Source organism: Carex rostrata, chromosome 30, assembly GCF_964058835.1.
Source record: "Carex rostrata chromosome 30, lpCarRost1.2, whole genome shotgun sequence".
Classification (NCBI taxonomy): Eukaryota; Viridiplantae; Streptophyta; class Magnoliopsida; order Poales; family Cyperaceae; genus Carex; species Carex rostrata.
Window position 1 is genome coordinate 3,191,616 of NC_135947.1, and position 15,157 is coordinate 3,206,772.

At 30.1% G+C, this 15,157-nt stretch overlaps 1 protein-coding gene and 1 long non-coding RNA gene across 2 annotated transcripts in view; one reads left to right on the forward strand and one right to left on the reverse strand.

Moving 5' to 3' along the window:
• Nucleotides 1–15,157, forward strand: part of LOC144547112 (dihydroflavonol 4-reductase-like) — an 80,378-nt gene that overhangs the window by 27,524 nt on the left and 37,697 nt on the right. The window lies entirely within an intron of this gene.
• On the reverse strand, nt 1,221–3,338 carry LOC144547088 (uncharacterized). Its single transcript, XR_013508998.1, has 3 exons — nt 2,927–3,338; nt 1,988–2,067; nt 1,221–1,534 (listed from the first exon to the last, which is right to left on the reverse strand). It is a non-coding gene; the product is annotated as an uncharacterized LOC144547088 (long non-coding RNA).

Sequence of the window (15,157 nt, forward strand, 5' to 3'; positions counted from 1 at the left end):
GTAGTATATAATTAATTAAGCGTGCTATTTATGAAGCTAGTTAGCTAGCATTTACATGTATATAACAATTTTTATATGGAAGTCTTACGTATTATAATTATTGGATAAATTCATAATTATGAAAGACGTGGATGGTGTGCTGATTAAAGCATTTGGATTTCTACCCCCAATTAATTGTTGCAAAATAACTACCAATAATCTATCTCATCTCACCTATATTTGTCAAATGAGGAAGGATCCAATACCTTATTTTTTTTTCATATCTTATTATACCTCATATTTTACATATTCGTTTTCAAAGTCCAAACGGTTAATCTGAACCACTCAATATAATATTTATACTAAAATATGTCTAGAGATACAATTTTATAATTTTTGAAAAAAAAAAAAAAATTTTTTAATATATGTACAAAATCACTATTTTTGAACCTTTCAAAAAACAGTGATTTTCTACTCATCTTCTTAAAAAATAGTAAAAAAATCCAAAAATTTTAAAATTTCATCTCCAACTTTATTTTAGTATGAATATATATCATGTTAAATGGTTCGGATCAATAATTTAAACTCTGAAAATGAAAATATAAAATATAAGATATAATGAGGTATGAAAGACACGAGGCATTGGAAACCCACCTCTTATCAAATAATGAATTATGGTTTAGTTTCACCGTGTGCCGCCAAATATTTATGTCTCCCAATTCACTGCTTTTTTTTTTTTTTTAACTGGTGTCTTTCGGATCATCGAACTAAACCCAAAAATTGGTAAAAATGATTTACTCGGATCAATATTTCCTCAACACGTACTACCAAACCCTGCCGAGGAACATCAGGCCTCTTACGGGCCGGAGGGACTTTATATCATCCGTCCCAGAAAAGCGTATCTAGTCTCGCCTTCTATTTATTGCCATATTCAAATAAGGCCGACCAGCAGGGAAATAATTCATGGATCCGTCGCCGAGCTTTGGTGTTGCACTGGATGCGGTGCACTATAAATCGGTCAATTAATATTGCTTTAAAAGTCGTGCTCCATTCGGAAAAAACTCCCTAATAAGAATTAGGTGCTGCACGCCTGCACCGTGCGTGCCAGGAATCCATTGGTATTACTATCAGACAAGGATAACAATAAAGCTTTTCCTATATCAATTGTTTCAATTCCATTCTAAATAACCTACAGTTCCGAATCTCATCAGTTGATTTTAGAAAAATAACTACCAATAATAGGTTTAAGAAACCGTACATTAGGGGAAAAAAAAAGTTGTCTTAGTTGCGAAGATGACATCAATTAGATTCATTTTTTATCACTTATGAACTATTACAAAAATAAAACTACAAAATTTGACTACTATACATTTAAGCAATTAATTCCTAATAAATCATTAACACTATCTTCATTTATAGTCAGCGTATAAAGAAAAACTGAAGACACCCAAGAAAAAATATAACACACGAAACTGAAATAGTGCACAACAGATGAAGCAGTAGCAGAAAGTGCAATCTAGAAATGACACTGTAAAACCCAATGTAACAACTCCAACTGCAAATTAGAAAATTGAAAGAAAATGAAAACAAATAGAAGGAAATAATATGGTAAAAAATGCACCTAACCATTAATACTCTGGAGTGATTATTATATTGTATTAGTATTAGTTGTTAATTGAAAATTATAAGGGTTATTGAATATAATATGCTTCAAGGTCAAGGAGCATTTTTTGTCGCAATATGAGAAATCAGAATTGAGTCTGGTAAAGTATGCAATAATAGATTTTAGAAACCGTACATTGGGGAAAAAATTGTCTGAGCTGCGAAGATGGCATCAATTAGGTTCAATTTTTATCACTTATGAACTATTACAAAATTAAAACTGAAAATTTGACTACTATACATTCAAAAAAATAATCCCTAACAAATCATTAACACTATCTCCATTTATATAGTTAGCATATGAAGAAAGAATGAAGACAGCTAAGAAAAAATATAACACACGAACCTGAAACAGTGCACTGATGAAGCAGTAGCAGCACGTGCAATCTAGAAATAACACTGCGAAACCCAATATAACAACTCCAACTGCAAATTAGAAAATTGAAAGAAAATTAAAACAAATAGGAGGAGGAAATCATAATATGGTATAAAATGCACCTGACCATTAATAGTATGGACTAATTATTATATTGTATTAGTATTAGTTTTTTTCATTGAAAATTGTAAGGGTTATTAAATATAATATGCGTCAAGGTGAAGGAGCAATTTTATTTCACAATATGCGAAATTGGAATTGAGTCTGGTAAAATTTGCAGTCCACATTCTTGAAATCAGAGGCATGTCATACATTATACTACCTGAACTCCAAACATAAAGTATCATGATACGTTGTTTTTAATCCAGCCGCAACCCTGAATTATCATACTCTTATGATTTGAAATCCTTGAATTTCATTCCAGCCAAAAGAAAAATAATAAGATAGAAACTAAACTTTTTATTAGGAAACTATACCAACACCCTCTCTATACTGAAGCACAATCTCACACTGCAAAAACCCAACATTTCAACCTGTCATTTCAAGAAGACATTTTACCCCAAATCTTCAAATAACCACGACTGTAACCACAGACTTTTTCGGCAAGGGAGACAAACTTTACAAGGATGAAAGGACCAATCCAACATTTGAACATTAAAATTGATGCTTTTCACTCATCAGAACAGATCAACCCAACATCCCAATTGATGCATTTCACTCATCAGAACATCTTAGTTCAATCAATTCAACATCTTAATAGATACATTTAACTTATCACAATCAATTCGACATTCCAAGAAATATGGGCGCATTTGACGGATTCATCAGAACAAAACATTTCGGAAAACATCAATGCATCACAAAGAAACATATCAGTCAGTTAAAATAATAAGATTTGACGATACTTACCCCGATTGGCATCGGCATGGGAGCACTGATTGTTGGTTTCTATCTTTTCTCTATTCACAGTGCTTTGCTGGTTCCGACATCCTCCTGCCATGAAACATCGATCGGGATTCAATAAAGCAAATCAACAAGCAAACCTACAAATCTATTAATTTCAAACTGTACTTACCTGATACTGATACTCCGAGGAAGGTAGAGGAAGGATACGGTTTGAGGATAGAAGAGAAAGGAAAGCAAAGAAAGAGAGGAGGCGGAGGAAGGGGACGGCTAGAGGATAGGAGAGAAGCGGGGGAAACTGGCGGTAAGAAATGCGGAGATACGCGTGAAGAAGAAAAACGAAGAAACGTGAACCGAGAGGCGGAGGAGGAGATTGCTGAGAAAGGTGGAGAATCCAGGGGTTTATGCGGAGAGAGGAAGATGTAGAAAACACGTGTCAAGGGGAGAGATTTATGTCTCTATTCTTATATTATTTATTTTTATTTTTTTGCTTTGATCTATTCTTATATTAAGTATTGCGGAAAACACGTAATAAGGGGAGAGATTTATGTCTCTATTGACAAATTAGAGAGTTCACCATTGATTTCTTAACTAACAGATCAGGACATAGAGAGAGAGAGAGTTTCACTCAGCTCTTTTGTAAACTCAACTCTAAAACCTATCGGATTGGTTTTAAATAATGAATTCAAATTGTTGAAATTATTTTACCTTAGTCTTGACAGTGTCGGTCAAATTCTCAAAAAAAAAAATTTATGTTATCTTACAAGTGATACATCTACATACAAAAATTTAAAATTTAAAATTATTTTTTATAAAGTCAAGTGATCAAAAAACGTTCAAAAAATGAATGCATAAAAATTAATTTATAGAGTAGAACTAGGGTGTTCTTAAGTTCACCAAGCTCCTTGGTAAATTCAAATCTAAAATCCGTCAAATCGGCTTCAAATGATGAATCTGAACCGTTGAAACATGTCTATCTTACGAGTGATGTGTCTACATATAAAAATTTTAAATATTCGAATTAATTTAGTATAAAGTCAAGTGGTCAAAATTAGAAGGTTAATAAATTAATTTTAATGCATTTATTTTTTAAATGTTTTTTTGACCTTTTGACTCTATGCAAATTTTTTTTTTTTTACATGTAGATGCATCACTCATAAGTTAGGCGGATTTCAACGGTTCGGATTCATCATTTGAATACAATTTGACGAGTTTTAAACTTGAGTTCACCAAGGAGCTTGGTGAACTTAAGAACACCCTAGTTCTACTCTAATTTATAAACCTTCTAATTTTGTCCATTTTACTTTATACTAATTTAATTCGAAACTTTAAAATTTTCACATGTAGACGCATCACTCATAAGGCAGAAGAATTTCAACGGTTTAGATTTGTCATTTGAAACCAATTCGATAGATTTTAAAGTTGAGTTCACAAAGAAGCTTGGTGAACTTAGGAACACCCTAGTTCTATATATATAGCGTGTATATTTATTGAATTGCATGGTTTCAAACAATGAATCCAAAGTTTTGAAACTAATCTACTTTATAAGTAAGACATGTACATACAAAATTTTGAAAATTCATAATTCATTTAGTATAAAGTCAAATGGTAAAAAAATGGACTTTTTATAAGTCATTTTATGCATTCATTTTTTTACTGCTTGACTTTGTACTAAATAAATTTGAAAATTTGAAAATTTTGCATGTACTGCATGTATCACTCGTGAAGTAGATTGGTTTCAACGGTTTGGATTCATCATTTGAGGCCAATCCAATTGATTTTTGGAGTAATATACTCACCAAACCCTCTTGGTGAGCTTAACACACGCTAGCTTTGTTCTATATATCTCCATTCTTAGAGTAGAGCTGCAGTTTTCTTAAGTTCACCAAGCTCCTTGGTGAACTCAAGTCTAAAATCCATCAAATCGGTTTCAAATGACAAATTCGAACAGTTGAAACTCGTCTGCCTTACGAGTGATATGTCTACATGTGAAAATTTTAAACATCTGAATTAATTTAGTATAAAGTCAAGCGGTCAAAATTAGAAGGTTAATAAATTAATTTTAATGTATTCATTTTTGAACGTTTTTTTTACCACTTGACTCTATGCAAAATTATTTTTTTTTTACATGAAGACGCATCACTCGTAAAGTAGACAAGTTTCAATAGTTTGAATCCTTCATTTATAGCCAATTTAACGGATTTTAGACTTGAATTTATCAAGGGGCTTAGTGAACTTAAGAACACCCTAATTAAGCATATGTATATGTCATGATTTGTCAATAGTTAAGAAATCAATGGTGAATCTACGAAGCAGATAAATAAAAATATAAAATTATTGTTATTAAAATGTTTTTAGCGTGTCAAATTAATTATTTCTCTATATATCTCTATTCTTATATTATATTAGGTATGTACATGTTCTAATTTTGACGCTAATGACCGTCTGGTGGATGTACGAAGTCGTACAAGGATAGACCCAATCTAGAACCTATTGAATTGTCATATAAATTCTAAACACATTTTAATTGACAGATTATATTCATTAATCAATAATTACAAATGAGTTTGGCTAATATGACATCAGTGTCATTTTAGCTTATATAACACCAACTTCAAAATCTATCGAATCGACTTCAAACGATGAATCCAAACAGTTTAAACCCATCTATTTCATTAGCTGTGTGTTACGTGCAAAATTTATAATTTTTTGAATTTATTTAGTATCTAGTCAAGCGGTCAAATATGTGAGTTTTTAAGTTAATTTTAATGCATTCATTTTTAACATTTTTGACCGCTTGATTTGATACTAAAATAACTAGGAAATATGAAAAATTTGCATGTAAATGCGTCACTCATAAAGTAAATGGGTTTGAACAGTTTGAATTAGTTGTTTGAAGTTTATGCAATCAATTTTGTAATTGATGTTATATGATACCGATGTTATACTAGCCGAACTCATTACAAACTTAAGAATTATTATATTTCTGAAATTAATCCGAAGCAGCCTCATCCCTGACTTGCATGCATGTACTCCAGCTTTAAAGAAGAAGAAATTTGCTATTAATTGTTTTATGAAAAGGGTTAAAATGCTACAATTGTTTTGCAGCTCCAATTATATTTTACGTCTTTATTTATGTTTATAAATTTAAAAGTCAATTCAAACCACTCAACATGATTTATATACTAAAATGGGTATTGAAAACAATTTTTATATTTTGTTGAAAATGTTTTAGTATTTTTTTTAGATGAGTATAATTTTGGAAGGTTTAGAATCTTATAATTTTTTTTACCTATCTATAAAATAGTAAAAAAAATTGGAGCAAGTTAAAAATAAATTTAGAGTGAGGCTATGGCACTATCAGTGTTTTAATAATCGGTTTTTATTCGGTATTCGGAAAGCCACCGAATACCGCATATACGGTATATTCGGATTTTTATATTCGAATTTTCAAATGAAAAATCATAGGCATTAACTCTAATAAATATAAATAAACATTACAAATAAACATAAATAAAACATAACATAAGTTAGAACAAGTTAACAACTTACAGTTTAAATTACAAAACTACAAATAAGTATAAATAAAACATAAATTTAATTATAACTTATTCGGTTCTTATTCAGTTCTTATTTGGATTCTTACTCTCTATTCGGAAAAATTCGGCCAACTAGATAATATGTGGAAAAAAATATGCGGCCGAATATTGGACCAAATACTCATTTTCTATTCGGATTTCAACCGAATACGAATATTCGGCTAAATATTCGGTTTGAAAGTCTTAATCATCAATTAGAACCGTTCAATTAAATCTAATGATATTGTTTATTCCCTTTCATCCTCTCTCGTCCCTCCCATTTTGTTTTCTTTATTCCTGACCGTTGACGTGGGAGGCCAATGGCTCTCAAATTATTGATACGGATCCTTTGTACCGTATTATTTGCGTGAGTTATTTGCATCTATTTTAATATTTTCATAAAACAATATTTTATTTTAAGTTGTTGTGCTGATAATTTGGTATTACCAGTATTTGCATGTCAAGTTGAATTTGACTGTAGTTTTTAGAATCCATAAATAAAATAAACTTGACCGACTGTCTCAATTTTTTCATACCTCTTGATTTAAATATCTGACAATTAGATAAATTTAAATTTCAAGTAATAAAATAAAATCATTAGATGTGATTTACATTGTCTTCTTTATAACACATAAAAAAAAAATGTGCATTTAGACTTTGATTTGATAGAATTTAATAATTTAGAATCAACTCTCATAAATTTTTTATTTGTATGAATATAAAATTACACATACAATTTGATAGATTTTAGAGTTGAGTTCACAAAGAAGCTTGGTGAACTTAGGAACACCCTAGTTCTATATATATAGCGTGTATATTTATTGAATTGCATGGCTTCAAACAACGAATCCAAACAGTTGAAACCAATCTACTTTATAAGTGAGACATGTACATACAAAATTTTGAAAGTTCCTAATTCATTTAGTATAAAGTCAAATGGTAAAAAAATGAACTTTTTATAAGTTATTTTATGCATTCATTTTTTATCATTTTTTATTGCTTGACTTTGTACTAAATAAATTTGAAAATTTTGCATGTACTGCATGTATCACTCATGAAGGAGATTGGTTTCAACGGTTTGGATTCATCATTTGAGGCCAATCCAATTGATTTCTGGAGTAATATACTCACCAAACCCTCTTGGTGAACTCAACACACGCTAGGTTTGTTCTATATATCTCCATTCTTAGAGTAGAGCTACAGTGTTCTTAAGTTCACCTACCTTACGAGTGATACGTCTACATGTGAAAATTTTAAACATTCGAATTAATTTACTATAAAGTCAAGCGGCCAAAATTAGAAGGTTAATAAATTAATTTTAATGCATTCATTTTTTTAACGTTTTTTTACCACTTGACTCTATGCAAAATTATTTTCAAAATTATTATTTTTTTACGTGAAGACGCATCACTCGTAAAGTAGGCAAATTTTAACGGTTTGGATTCTTTATTTATAGCCAATTTGACGAGTTTTAGACTTGAATTCATCAAGGGGCTTAGTGAACTTAAAAACACCCTAGTTAAGCATATGTAAATGTCATGATCTGTCAATAGTTAAGAAATCAGTGGTGAATGTACGAAGAAGATAAATAAAAACATAAAATTATTGTTATTAAAATGTGTTTAGCGTGTCAAATTAATTATTTCTCTATATATCTCTATTTTTATATTAAGTATGTACATGTTCTAATTTTGACGCTTATGACCGTCTGAGATCAATGGTGGATGTACGAAGTCGTACAAGGAAAGACCCAATCTAGAACCTATTCAATTGTCATAGAAATCCTAAACACATTTTAATTGACAGATTATATTCATTAATCAATAATTACAAACGAGTTTGGCTAGTATGACATCAGTGTCATTTCAGCCTATATAACACAACTTCAAAACCTATTGAATCGACTTCAAATGATGAATCCAAACCGTTCAAACCCATCTATTTCATTAGTTGTGCGTTACATGCAAAATTTATAATTTTTCGAATATATTTAGTATCTAGTCAAGCGGTCAAATATGTGAGTTTTTAAGTTAATTTTAATGCATGCATTTTTAACATTTTTGACCGCTTGATTTGAAACTAAAATAACTAGAAAATATAAAAATTTGCATGTAAACGCATCACTCGTAAAGTAAATCGGTTTGAACGGTTTGAATTAGTTGTTTGAAGTTTATTCAATCAATTTTGTAGTTGGTGTCATATGACACCGATGTTATACTAACCGGACTCATTACAAACTTAAGAATTATTATATTTCTGAAATTAATCCGAAGCAGCCTCTTCCCTGACTTGCATGCATGTACTCCAGCTTTAAAGAAAAAGAAATTTGCTATTAATTGTTTTATGAGAAGGGTTAAAAACTTAAAATGCTACAATTGTTTTGCAGCTCTAATTATATTCTACGTCTTTATTTATGTTTATAAATTTAAAAGTCAATTCAAACTACTCAACATGATTTATATACTAAAATGTGTTTTGAAAACAAATTTTATATTTTGTTGAAATGTTTTAGTATTTTTTTTAGATGAGTATAATTTTGGAAGGTTTATAATCTTATGATTTTTTTACCTAACTATAAAATAGTAAAAAAAATTGGAGCAAGTTAAAAATAAATTTAGAGTGAGGCTATGGTACTATACATAGCGTATATTGGTTCACGGTATAGACTCAAATCTTCAGTTTGAAAGTCTTAATCATCGATTAGAACCGTTCAATTAAATCTAATGATATTGTTTATTCCCTTTCATCCTCTCTCGTGCCTCCCATTTTGTTTTCTTTATTCCTGACCGTTGACGTGGGAGGCCAATGGCTCTCCAATTATTGATACGGATCCTTTTCATAAAACAATATTTTATTTTAAGTTGTTGTGCTGATAATTTGGTATTACCAGTATTTGCACGTCAAATTGAATTTAACTGTAGTTTTTAGAATCCATAAATAAAATAAACTTGACCGAATGTCTCAATTTTTTCATACCTCTTGATTTAAATATCTGACAATTAGATAAATTTAAATTTCAAGTAATAAAATAAAATCATTAGATGTGATTTACATTGTCTTCTTTATAACACATAAAAAAAAAATGTGCATTTAGACTTTGATTTGATAGAATTTAATAATTTAGAATCATCTCTCATAAATTTTTTATTTGTATGAATATAAAATTACACATACAATGCCTAACTATTATTATTTTCAATAAAATTTAAAATAAAAGGCAGAGCAAAGACAAAAAAACTGAGCATCTAAATCCTGACTCAAATCTGCAGAGCATAATGCTGCCACGATAAATGACCAGCCACACGGTTTACCTACATTGTTACAATCATTCTGTTATCTGCCTCTTTGGAATCTGCCACGAGAAAATACAAGGAAGAAGTCCAAAATCAAAACTATACGAGTGAGTCTATGGTACTATGCATATTACGATTTGGCACCGTGTTACGGCTCTATATTCGAGTTTTCAAATCCTAACGGTCGATCCGAACCGTTCATCTTGTTCTCCATATTGAAAATTTCAAATTTTATATTTTTTGAAATTTTTTTACTATTTTTGTAGATTTATTGAAAATCACTGTTTTTGGATGGTCCAGAATTTTCAGATCAAGTGATTTTCTAAATATCTAAAAAAATAGTAAAAAATTTTCAAAAAATGTGAAATTTGGTCTCCAAACACATATTAATATGGAGAACAAGAAGAACGGTTCGGATCGACCATTAGAATTTGAAAACTCAAATATAAAGACGTAGCACGATAACAACCCGTGATATGCATAGTACCATAGACTCACTCAAACTATACTACATAAGAAGTCAGGATGAAACATACTTCCCCACGTGTTGCCCCTCAATCCAAAATCCTGTGTTTTATTTCTTTTGGAATTCAAATCCCTCCAAGTCCTCTTTTACGGCCCGAGAACGTTGTCCAAGTAGTGCAGGATGTTTCCAGTATACTCTCTAACTCGTAGAGAAGTTATGTTATGGTTTGCTTCTTCTTTTTTTCTGTGGATTTAAAATATTTGTTAGGAGAGTGAAAAAATAACGAATCGATTTTAAATAATTAATCGGTTCAAATATATTAGCTAATTTTTTACTGGTAAAAAAGAAATAATGCTCTAACTTCTAATCCTACTTACCTATCATAATTTTGATCTTAAATTTAGATCTAATTACAAATATGAGTTTCAAAGGAAACAAATAAACTAAAGTTGATTCTGATCGATAGATTTCTATAAATTTTTAAATTCCAAGTGGCCCTACTCATACTAAATAATGTACCAAACTTAATGAAACAAAGTTGTGCCTCCCATTGTTCTATCATGTTGACCACTAACAATGAAAAATATCATTATTAGAGACTTTTTTGTCCTTGGTAGAGCCCATTTATATAGTGGTGTATATTATTTAAAATAAGGATTTTTGTGCTCTTATTCTTAACACCAGATATTTTTTATTTCGAGTGATAACAAATGCAATACAAATCATGTTTTTCTCCAATTGTAGAAAATTTATTGGATCAAGAAAAAAATTCGTCCAGATTTTTGCTATAAGAAGAATTCGGAATTTTTGTCAGAAAACAAAAAATTGTGAATTAGATTTAAATAGTTAATTGGATTCAAACTCATTAGCTAATTGGATACTAGATAAAAATAAAATGTTCTAACTTGTAATTTATAATGCTCTAACTTCTAATTTTCAATACTCTAACTTATAATTTTAATTATCAATCTAAATTAAAAAAAAATATTCTAATTTTAACTCTAAATTTAATTTAAATTACATATTAAAATTCCAGAAAAGACAACAAACAATTCTAGAAAGGAACAAAATTAATCTAGTCCTATTGGTCTCCATAAAATTTCAAAATTCAGAAAAACAGTTTTGGAACAACGGACTGAACAAGGTGCCTTGGAATAACTGGAGAGGAGACAAACCCCAGTGTTGTAAGTTGTGGAAGCTGTGAAGTAATAAAAACAACAAATGTAGTACTATGAAATTAATTAGGATATGCTGTTATATTCTACTCAGTCGGACTGATGCTAGATTTTATTTTTAAAATTCGGATTTATTTTTGAAATTCGGATTTATTTTTCATAGGTTTAAAAAATGGGTTATATTTATTTTTGAAAATATGTGAAGCAAAAAAAAAAAACAGCAAAAAAAAAAACCAACAAAAAAACCAAAAAAAAAAAAAAATACCCGTACCCGTCCTACCCGTACCCGCCTTACCCGTCAAGGGTACACGGGTAAGGGTATAGGACGGGTAGGGTATGGTTTTTGAAAATTATACCCGCCATACCCGTACCCGTATACCCTTGTACCCGAGTATACCCGTACCCGAGACGTACCCGTACCCGTCCCGGGTATATCCGGGGTACCCGTACCCGCCCGAGTATAAATACACTACTCAGTCCTCACCCCACTTTTCTGATTTTTTCAGTGATTTTCCAGTTCAGGATCTTCTCTAACTCGGACTGAGTACACACAGGATTGTAACGGATCAAAATATGTACAAGTCTGTATTAGTCATTTTTATTTACCGCAGAAAATAAAATTCCGGATTTAAAATTTTAGGGTTAGGATTTATTTTGATGAAATTGTTTAGGTTTATTATAATTCTCTCATTTTTTTAAGCTATAATAAATAATTCACATATTTCATATTACATTGAATTCTTATTATGTATTTTGCTTATCTGAAGTAAAAATAAAATAATAAAATAGTTTATCAAACAGTAAACCGAGACTTTAAACTCAGTAAATAAATAAAGTAAGTTAGCTGCTATTTTGCTATTTCTGAAATGTTAAGTTAGCTTCTGAACTCAAAAATAGTTACTATTCTAAGCTAAGAACAAGTACTGAGAAAGATTCCACATACAAAGAGGCGTGTCGCTGAATCAGCGATCGGGCAGTTCATTCAATCAGCTACCCTCTGCCCTCTAGCTCTAGGTGGTGAGGTGAGCTTATCTTAGTCTTGATCAATTTTGTTTATTATTTAATTGTCTATCTCTTATCATTTGTCTACTTCCATGTTTCCAAATTCTGAGCACATCGACATGTGTAACAGTGACATTTGAAGAAAGAGAGACATTTGTACTGATAGTAACCGACAAATTAGTAACACAGTAAATAAAATTTGATTAATTTAGTTGATTAACACCTGGTTCCTGTATCAACAAAAGAGGTCAGCGTGACTCTTAAAATAATCATAAGCGCTATGTTATATGGTGTTGCCGTGTTGGAATTTAACTAATATATATTTAATTGGACAGTACATAATTATCAGCATGCTAAAAATAGGATGGTTCTCAACAAAAGGCTGTACCAGTTTACTGATATTTACTTGACACAAACCAGCCATTTCTATTCTTTTGCTTTCTTCTTTCAAATTTTGGCATGGATGGTTAATACTAAACTAGTCCCAAAGAGTTTCCCCTATTTCATCGTATTGGGCTGTGTCACCAATTTTTTTCATAAACCATAATTCATAAATCAAAAATTAGAAAACCAATATGATGATTTTTTTTTTTTGAAAAATCATAAGGACCATATGGTTCCTACGGTCTCCAAAATTGCATTTCTCCAGACCGTAGGGACCATACGGTCTTACCATTTTTTTTTTATAAAACAAAAAAATTTAAATTTTTTTATTTTTTGTATTAAAATATTAGAAATATTGAATGTATTTCTTTGTAAATAGATGAAATATAATATAATTTGATTTATTAGAAAGACTGTAACAAATAACCCAGATCAATATTTTTCAGGTTGGGTTTTTCGCGGCTGTAAGAAAAATTAATATATTTTTTTATGTGTTATTAGAAAAAAAATAAAAATGCTTAGATTCTGAGTTATTGATCCCGGTTCAAAAGTCACTTCTAGATAATCCAGAAAATATTGTGATTCTTCTAGGACATTTAATTTATAAAAAGTTATATCTATTTTGAGAATTCTTTTTTAATAACAATCATTAAATAACTTAAAAGTTTTTGTTTTTTTTTCAAAACTAGATACAACTTTTCATAAATTAAATGTACTAGAAGGATCACAATATTTTCTGAATTACTTAGAAATGACTTTGGAACCGGGATCAATAACTTAGAATCTAAGCATTTTTATTTTTTTCTAATAACACATAAAGAAATATATTAATTTTTCTTACAGCCGTGAAAAACGCGACCTGAAAAATATTGATCTGGGTTATTTATTGCAGTCTTTCTAATAAATCAAATTATATTGTATTTCATCTATTTTCAAAGAAATATATTTAACATTTCTAATATTTTAATACAAAATTTTTTTTTTTTTAAATTCTGTTTTATACAAAAAAAAAAAATTGAGACCGTGGGAACCCCACGATCTGGAAATTTTTTTTTTTTAAAAATAATAAATTTTGAGATCGTGGGAACCCCACGGTCTGGAAATTTTTTTTTTTTTTAAATAATAAATTTTGAGACCGTGGGAATCCCAGGGTCTAAATGGTTTTTGAAAAAAAAAATTAATCATATTGGTTCCGTAACATTAATTTTTTTAATTCTGGTTTATGAAAAAAATTCCATAGATTTCCTTTGCAGCTCTCCAACATGTCTCTCTCATATGGTGACCACATATGATAACTTTTTTTTTTTTTAGTGAGAATCCTTTAGGTAACTTCAGAAAATCAAATTAATGATTTAGTCTTTTATGCATTGATGTAGGTTTTCAAATTTGATCACAGAAAATTTAAATATTTCTTCAATTCCTTTAACATCATTTATAAAGGAACCGACATAATGCTTCGGATCCTTTAAATTTTAAAAATTTTGTAATCAAACATGAAGACATGCAATTCTTTAAAAATGTTTAAAGGAACCAAATTATTGTAATTTGATTCCTTTCATGGAATAATAAAAAAAAAAAACCCATGTATTAGACAATTCTAGTTAAATAGCAACACAGAGAATTATAGAGGATGCTGTGTTATGGAGCTCCTACAGTCCTCTATTGGGAAATTGATACAAAACGGACAAAACAGATGAGACTAGCAAAGTAGCAACTAGGTGATGGTGGCATCTGGCATGGCATACCTCTCTCTGTCTGTCTCTCTCTTCTCTCTAGCAGACCACGTGACTAACCATAGTGGAGTGGACTAGTGGTCATTTTGGAAATAAATCTGCTGTGATCCGCAGGAATTGCAGGCACCTGCTATTTCAAATCTAACCTTTCATTTGTTTTGAGATGTGTGTATATAAATATTTATTTTGAGATTCGTGTGTTCCAAAAAATGAAAGGTTAGATTTGAAATAGCAGGGTCCCTGCAATTCCTACGGATCACAGCAGATTTATTTTCGGTCATTTTACATCTTTTTCTCTCTGTTTTTATCTAACTTGGGGACCCATTAATCGAATAAAATTTCTATAATTTATTTACCATTGTCTTCCTTTCCCAAATTGTTAATAGCTCTGGATCGATCCTTAGATATTTTAGCTGTCAATGTCGATAATTATTGTGAATACAGCAAAATCGAAGGAATGGATTGTGAAATTCAGATTGGCCGAATTTTCAAACTATGGTAGTTGGCATTTTTTTGTGTGGAAATTTGAATTTGATTTCAAAAATTACTACCAAGTTTTTGTAGTCTGATCATGGATAATTTATAAAAAGATAATTCAACTTCGGT